Source organism: Canis aureus, chromosome 36 (genome assembly GCF_053574225.1).
Source record: "Canis aureus isolate CA01 chromosome 36, VMU_Caureus_v.1.0, whole genome shotgun sequence".
In the NCBI taxonomy this organism is placed as follows: domain Eukaryota; kingdom Metazoa; phylum Chordata; class Mammalia; order Carnivora; family Canidae; genus Canis; species Canis aureus.
Window position 1 is genome coordinate 1,655,308 of NC_135646.1, and position 9,168 is coordinate 1,664,475.

Below are 9,168 nucleotides of genomic sequence, written 5' to 3' on the forward strand. Positions count from 1 at the left end.
CAATGTAGTCATCAGAAAAATAGACCAAAGGAAAAAAAAATCATATAATCCTATCAACTGATGCCTAAAAAGCTTTTAACAGAATTCAACATCCTTTCTTGGTAAAAGCTCTCAGAACATGAGGAATAGAGGAGAGCTTAATAAGAAATACCTACCAAAAAGCCTAGAGCCAACATCATGCTTAATGGTGAGAAGCTGGATGCTTTTTCCCAAAAATCAGGAACAAAGGAAGAATATCCTTTCTTAACATTCCTATTCATTATTGTGCTGGAAGTCCTAACTAGTGCAATAAGACAAGAAAATAGAGATAAATACAAGATATACATATTGGAAAGAAAGAAATAAAACTACCCTTATTCACAAATGACATGATTGTTTATGTAGAGCACCACAAACAAGCAACAACAGCAAATCCTGGAAATAATAAGTGAATCAAAGGATACAAGATAGGATCACAGGATACAATTTTGGTAAACAAAAGTCATTGTTCTCTTATATTTCAGCAATGAGCAATTGGAATGGAAAGCAAACAAAAATTTGCAATAGCACTAAAAGAGCAAAGCAAAAAGAAGGAAGGAAGGAAGGAAGGAAAGAAGGAAGGAAGGAAGGAAGAAAGGAAGGAAGGAAGAAGAAGAAGAAGGAGGAGGAGGAGGATGGGGAGGAGGAGGAGGAGGAGGAAGAGGAAGGAGGAGGAAGGGAAGTAGGCAGGGAGGGAGGGAGGAAAGAATTCTTAGATATAAATCTAATAAAACATATACAGGACCTGAATGCAAAGAAAGCAAGCAAACAAAACGAAACAAAACAAAAAACAAACAAAAAACCAAACCCAAACAAAAAACAAAACCTACAAAACAATAATGAAAGAAATAAAACAAAACCTAAATAATTGCATAGATATTTCATATTCACATAAGTTAGGACATGAATATTTAGTCAATAGAAGACTAAATATTGTTAAGATGTCAATTTTTCCCAACTCAATCTGTAGATTCAAAACAATCCTAAAGTTTCAGCCAAAAATCTCATAGATATCATTAAAATGATTCAAAAGTTCATATGGAAAGGCAAAGCACCAAAAATATCCAACACAATACTTAAGAATGAAGTTGAAGGACTCACAATAGCTGATTTCAAGATTTAATATTAAGATTATATGATAGATACAGTGTGATGTTGGCAAAAGAATTGGTGCATAGATCAATGCAGCATAATTGAGAAGCTAAAAATAGCTCTATACCAATATAGTCAACCAATTTGAGACAACGTGCAAAGACTTTAGACAATAGAAACAAAATACTATTTTTAATAAATGATACTGGAACTGAACATCCATATCCAAAAATATGAACCTAGACACAGATCTTATATCTTACAAAAAAATTGATGCAAAATGCATTATAGACCTAAGTGTCAAATGGAGGAGAAAAGTTAAATTTCCCATGCAGAATTATAAATAATGAGGGATAGGTAACCCTCAAGGAGATGAAGCATAACTCTCCACTCTTTAAGTGTGGGCTGTAATTACTGACTTCTGTATAAAGATGACAGTTTGGAAATGAGGGGAAAGAATAACTCTATAATAGAGAAACCCGACGAACACTACCTCAGCCAGGTGAGCATCAACAATAAGACATATTGATGGTATGCATCCTTGATATCCTGTGATGAGAATGGCACTTTAACTTGGTGGTCTTCCTCTCAAATACAAATAATCTTCACCTAATCCTGAGGAAAATATCAGACACATTTTGATTGAAGTACATTCCACCAAATGTGTAACCGGTATTCCTCAGAACTGTCATGTTCATCAAACACAAGCAAATCTGAGAAACTGTCATAGCCGGGGAGAGCTTAAGGAGACACAGTGACTAAAAATAATGCGGTATCCTGGATGGAATCCTGAAACAGAAAAAGGACACTAGGTAAAAGCTAAGAAAATCTGAGTAAAATGTAGATTTTAGTTACTAAGGTAACAATATTGTTTCATTAGTTGTGATAAACGTACCACATTAGTGCTAGATTTTAATAATAGAGGAAAGTGGGTACAGGACATGTGGGAACTCTTTGTGCTATCTTTGCATTGTTGCTGCAAAACTATTTACAGGGACGTCTGGGTGGTTTAGTGGTTGGGCGCCTGCCTTCCACCCAGGTTGTGATCTTGCGATCCAGGATCAAGTCCCACATTGGGCTCCCTGCATGAAGCCTGATTCTCCCTCTCTCTGTGTGCCTCATGAATAAATAAATAAAATCTTAAAGAAATAAATACAATTTATTTATTTATAAATAAATAAAAACAATAGGTAAAAACAATAGGTAGAAAAATACTTTTGAAATTAAGCAACATACTTTTTTTTTTTTTAAGAATTCATTTATTTATTCATGAGAGACAGAGAGAGAGAGAGAGGCAGAGACACAGGCAGAGGGAGAAGCAAGCTCCATGCAGGGAGCCTGATGTGGGACTTGATCCCGGGTCTCCAGGAGCACAGCCTGGGTCAGAGGCAGGCGCTAAACCGCTGAGCCACTCAGGGATCCCCAAAGCAACATACTTCTAAAAAACTCAAGGATAAAGTAAGAAATCACACTGGAAACCAAACACATTTTGAACTGATTAATAATGAATATAACTACATAACTCCCATTGTAAGACGTAAATAAAGCTTTGCCTTATGTGCATGTAGTATTAAAAAAACAAGAAAAGCTGAAAACAAATGCATGATCTAAATATCCATCAAAAATTCTATGTATAAAGCTTGAAAGACAGACTCCACCAAAAATTGTTAAAACTGATACATGAATCTGATCAGAAAAGTTGTAGGATGTAAAATCAAGGTATAGAAATCTGTTGCATTTCTATACACCAATAATGAAGCAGAAAAAAGAGAAATCAAGGAATCAATCTCATTTATAATTGCACCAAAACCCATAAGATACCTAGAAATAAACCTAACCAAAGAGGTAAAAGATCTGTATACCAAAAACTATAGAACATGTACAAAAGAAATTGAAGATGACACAAAGAAATGGAAAAACTTTCCATGCTCATGGATTGGAAGAACGAATGTTGTTAAAATGTCTACTACCCAAAGCAATCTATACATTCAATACAACCCACATCAAAATAACACCAGCATTTTTCACAGAAGTAGAACAAACAAATCTAAAATTATTTTTAGGGGCCAGAAAAGACTCTGAATAGCCAAAGTAGTGTTTTTTGGTTTTTGGTTTTTGGTTTTTGGTTTTTGTTAAAAAAAAAAAAAAAGCAAAATGAGAGTCATCACAATTCTGGGCTTCAAGCTGTATTACAAAGTTATAATCATCAAGACACTATGGTACTGGAAAAAAACAGACACATAGATCAATGAAACAGAATGGAAAACACCATTACTTAATGGTAAACTAATCTTCAACAAAGCAGGAAAGAATATTTAATGGACACAAATGGTGTTTGGCAAATGGTATTGGGAAAACTGGACAGCAACATGCAAAAGAACGAAACTGGACCACTTTCTTACACTGTACACAAAAATAAATTCAAAATGGATAAAAGACCTAAGTGTAAAATAGGAAACCATCAAAATTCTAGAGAACACAGGCAGCAACCTCTTTAACCTCGGCCACAGCAACGTCTTACTGGACTTGTTTCCAGAGGCAAGAGAAACAAAAGCCAAGATCAACTATTGCGACTTCATCCAGATAAAAATCTTCAGCAAATGAAGGAAACAACAAAACTAAAGGGCATTCTACAGAATGGGAGAAGATATTTACTAAATGACATATCTGATAAAGGGTTAGTATCCAAAATCTAAACAAGAACTCTTCAAAATCAACATCCAAAAAATAATCCAGTTTCAGCATCACTCATCATCAGGGAAATTACAAATCAGAACCACAGTGAAATACACTTGGGTGTTATTATTATTATTTTTAATACTAATGAAATCTCTAAACTCAACAAATCTAATCAAGGAGAAAAAGAGAAGAGACAAATAACAAAAATCAGATAAGGCCATCACAGAAACCCTAGATTTTAGAAATGTAGAAAGAAACTATTCTAAACAACTCTAAGCCAATAACATTAAAAATGTAGATGAATAGACAAATACCACCTCACACTTGTCAGAATGGCTAAAATTAAAAACTCCGTAAACCACGGATCTTGGCGAGGATGCAGAGAAAGTCGATACTTACACTGTGGATAGGAATGCAAGCTGGTGCATCCACTCTGGAAAACAGTATGGAGGTTCCTCAAAAACTTAAAAATAGTACTACCCCATGACCCAGCAATTGCACTACTAAGTATTTATCCAGAGGATACAAAAATGCTGATTCAAAGAGGTACATGCATGTGAGTATTTATGACAGCATTATTAACAACAGCCAAAATATGAAAAGAGCCAGTGTCTTTATATATATATTCAGCCATCAAAAATAATGAAATCTTGCCATTTGCAATGATGTGGACAGAACTAGAGGGTTATAATAAGTGAAATATTAATAGAGAAAGATAAAAACCATATGATTTCATTCATATGTGGAATTTAAGAAACAAAAGAGATGAACATAGGGAAAGGGAAGGAAAATTAAAATAAATAAAAAAATAAATAAAAACAGAGTAGCAGGCAACCCTTAAGAGACTCTTAACTCCAGGGAACAAACTGAGGATTGCTAGAGGGGAAGTGGGTGGGGGGGGGGGTGACTAAGTGATGGGCGTTGAGGGCAGGTGATGTAATGAGCGCTGGGTATTGTATATTGTATGTGGGCGATGAATCACTAGATTCTGCTCCTAAAACCAGTGCTGCATTGTATGTTAACTAACTTGAATTTAAATAAGAAAACAAAATACATAAAAATCCATCAAAAAGTGAAAATAACAATAGAAAAATAAATATTGAGTAAAAGGGAGAAAAAGAATAAGTAACAATGGGAGAATTTATGAAATAGAAAATTAACATATATTAGAGCCCAGAGAGATTCAATAGACACCCAAGAAAGGGATTTGTTTGTGTAAGTGATTAATTAAGAAAGTGTTCCCAGGATTCATGGGTAGGAAAGTGGAGAGAAACAGGAAAGAGAAGAGAAGAAGCCAAGTAAGGGGTGCCATCTCAACAGTCTCAGCTTCAGCCTGATACCTTGAACATAGATTGCAGTTTGTCCAACTACAAGGCAATCAATCTGGTCCACTCAGTAATAGCCATGCCATCTAGAAGAATCAACTCTTAGGCAAGCTTTCTACCAGTTCTGGTAAAAAGCCTTTGTAGTTCCCATGGGACCCTTCCTCTGAATGGAATCCCAGGTACATGTCTTTAAAAGAAAAGCCCATGGAAACTGGAGAATATGTACACAAAACCTTTCAAAAGGATCTAAGAGAATCCGAATGGAGCACTATCAGTATTTGCTAGGATTTAGGGACTAAATTCTCTCCTTGGTTAAGTTTATTTCTAAGTATTTTATTCTTTTTAATGCTATTATAAATGGAATTGTTTTCTCAATTTCCTTTTCAGATTACTCATGGTTAATGTTGTAGATTTTTAAATTTAGGCTTTCTTTATCAGGTTAAAAAATTTCCTTCTCAGTGTATGTGTCTTTTTAAAGTCATATGGCAGTGTTGAATTTTCTTTGTGCTTTTTCTGCATTTATGATTTTTATTAGTTTCCCCCTTATCAAATATATTGGTACATTTTTAAAAACACAACACAAACTGTGAATATCTGACATTAAGCTAACTTGGTGATGATTTTATATATTACTAAATTTTATTTGATAATGTTTTGTTTAGAATTTTTGCATCTACATTCATGGGAGATTTTTTATTTTATTTTTTTCCCGGTAGTTTTTTAGCTTTTGGCATCAAGGTTACCCTGACCTTATAAAATCAGTTGAGAAACTTTTTTTCTTTTTTTTATTCCTTCGATGTGTTTGGGTTATTCTTTCCCTAAATGTTTTGTAGAAATTATCAGTGAAACCATCTGGGCCTAGGGCTTCATTGTGGGAAAGTTCTTTTTTTTTTTTCCCTAAGATTTATTTATTTATTCAGAGAGAGAGAGAGAGAGAGAGAGAGAGGCAGAGACACAGGCAGAGGGAGAAGCAGGCTCCATACAGGAAGCCTGACATGGGACTCGATCCCGGGTCTCCAGGATCACGCCCCGGGGTGCAGGCGGCACTAAACCGCTGTGCAACCGAGGCTGCCCAGTGGGAAAGTTCTAATTACAGATTCAATTTCCTTAATAGCAATAGGACAAATCAGATTTTATTTCTCTGTTTCCATTTTATAAACTTGTGCCTTTTTAGGTGTTTGTCTATTTCATCCCATGAATGTAGATGCAAAAATTCTAAACAAAACATTATCAAATAAAATTTAGTAATATATAAAATCATCACCAAGTTGGCTTAATGTCAGATATTCACAGTTTGTGTTGTGTTTTTAAAAATGTACCAATATATTTGATAAGGGGGAAACTAATAAAAATCATAAATGCAGAAAAAGCACAAAGAAAATTCAACACTGCCATATGACTTTAAAAAGACACATACACTGAGAAGGAAATTTTTTAACCTGATAAAGAAAGCCTAAATTTAAAAATCTACAACATTAACCATGAGTAATCTGAAAAGGAAATTGAGAAAACAATTCCATTTATAATAGCATTAAAAAGAATAAAATACTTAGAAATAAACTTAACCAAGGAGGCGAAACATTAATAATTAATTAATATTGTTAAAATATCCATATTACCCAAAGTAATCTACAGATTCAATATAATCCTATCATAATTTCAATGGCAGTTTTTACAGAAATAGAAAAAAAAAAGATAAAATACAGAACCACAAGTGCTCCCAAATAACCAAGACAATATTGAGCAAGGAAAACACAGTTGGAGGCATCAACCAAACTTCCTGACTTCAGTATGTTTTTTACAAAGTTCCAGTACTCAGAACAATGTAATACTGGTAAAAACAAAAACAAAAACAAAAACAAAAAACAGACATATAGACCAATGGAATAGAATGGAGCGCTCAGAAATAATCTCATGCATATAAAGTCAACTAACCTTTGACAAGGATGCAAAGAATACACAATAGGGAAGGAATAGCATCTTCCACAAATGATGTTGGGATAACTGGATATGCAAAAGATGCATGCAAAAGAGTGAAATTGGACCCCTACCTTATATTATACACAAAAATAAACTCAAAATGAATTGAAGACTTAAGCATAAGACCTGAAACATTAACACTCCTAGAAGAAAACAGAAAAAACTTCTGGATGTTGGCCTTGGCAAGATTTCTTGGACCTGACAATGAAAACACAGGAAACAAAAGCAAAAATAGGGATCAAACTAAAATGCTCCTAACCAACAAAAGCAATAAACAACAAAATGAAAGGCCACCTATATAGCATGAGAGATAGTATTTGCAAACAATATATCTGATAAAGGATTAATCTCCAAAATATATAAGGAACTCCTCCAATACGATAGCTGAAAAACAAGCTGATTAAAAAATGGGCAGAGGCCTACTGGGGATTTCCCCAAAGATACAGATGCAGTGAAACGCCGGGACACCTGCACCCCGATGTTTCTAGCAGCAATGTCCACAGTAGCCAAGCTGTGGAAGGAGCCTCGGTGTCCATCGGCAGATGATGGATAGAGAAGCTGTGGTCTATGTATACACTGGAATATTCCTCAGCCATTAGAAACGACAAATACCCACCATTTGCTTCGACGTGGATGGTACTGGAGGGTATGATGCTGAGTGAAATGCGTCAGTCGGAGAAGGACAAACATTATATGGTTTCATTCATTTGGGGAATATAAAAAATAGCGAAAGGGAATAAAGGGGAAAGGAGAAAAAATGAGTGGGAAATATCAGAAGGGAGACAGAACATGAGAGACTCCTAACTCTGGGAAATGAACTAGGGGTGGTGGAGGGGGAGGTGGGTAGGGGGTGGGGATGACTGGGTGACGGGCACTGAGGGGGGCACTTGACGGGATGAGCAATGGGTGTTATTCTATATGTTGGCATATTGAACACCAATAAAAAACAAATTTATTTAAAAAAAAAAGGAAAAAAAATGGGCAGAGGATCTGAATTGACATTTCTCCAAGGAGACATACAAATGGCCGGTAGTTAAATGATCTAACAGGTATATGAAAAGGCGCTCAGCATCACTAATCCTCAAGGAAATCCAAATCAAAACCGCATTGTGGTATCACCTCATAGGATGCCTTTTATCAAAAACCAAAAGATAACAAATATTGGTCAGTATATGAAAAAAAGGGACCCCTGTACACAGTTGGTGGTAATGTAAATTGATGCTGCCTCTATGGGAAATAGCATTGGAGGTTTCTCAAAAAAACAAACAAACAAACAAAAAAACAAAAAAACGAAAAATAGGACCACTATACAATCTAGCAATCCTACCTCTGGGTGAATCTCCAAAGGAAGTGAAATCAGAATCTTGAAGCAAGAACGGCCCTTCCACGTTCATTGCAGCATCATGCACCACAGCCAAGAGAGAGAAACAAGGAGCAGGGGACGATCCAAGTGTCCACCAACCGATGGACAGATAAGGAAACTGTAGTTTACACACACAATGGAATATTGTTTGAGAAGTGAGGGGGGAGTCTTGTGGAATTTGCATAACCAGCAAGCACATCGCTGAACTTGAAATACACTCTTGCCTATCTGCTCCGAATATTGTTGACCTCTTTAATTGTATCTGAAACTTGAAGAGTGTGTTCAAAGCTGGGCACACGTTGAACAGTAAGAGTTTAAGGCAGTAGTTCTCAACGTTGGCTGCATATGGAAATCATTTGGGGCGCCATTGTTAGATATTCTGAATTACTTGGTGTGAGGTGAGCCATAGCACAAGTATATTCTAGAAGGTGATTCCAGTATGCACTCAGAGCTGAGAATCACTCAGGTAAAGGTGCCGTCATCTTTGCCCCAACTCCTCCAGGTAGACTTGTGCTACAGGAGCATGAGTTATTAATACGCTCTTATGCCACTTGCTTGCTTGCAACTTCTGTGCTTCTAGTATTAATGTTTTTATATTTTGTGCTACCAAGGATTTCTCTATTAACATAAAAGGAATAAAACCATAAAACAAATAGCATTCAGGTATCTGCATTTTTTAGTACCTATGTCTTTTTAATTTCCCCATGTTTC

The 9,168-nt window shown here is 35.6% G+C and overlaps 1 long non-coding RNA gene across 2 annotated transcripts in view; it reads right to left on the bottom strand.

The window, feature by feature from the left end:
* The window catches only part of LOC144305944 (uncharacterized), a 110,642-nt gene extending 102,081 nt beyond the window's left edge, over nucleotides 1-8,561 (bottom strand). For both annotated transcript variants that reach the window (XR_013372977.1, XR_013372975.1), the window contains exon 1: nucleotides 8,422-8,561. This is a non-coding gene — a long non-coding RNA (uncharacterized LOC144305944). The remainder of the gene's footprint in view (nucleotides 1-8,421) is intronic.
* Nucleotides 8,562-9,168: the final 607 nt, after the last annotated feature.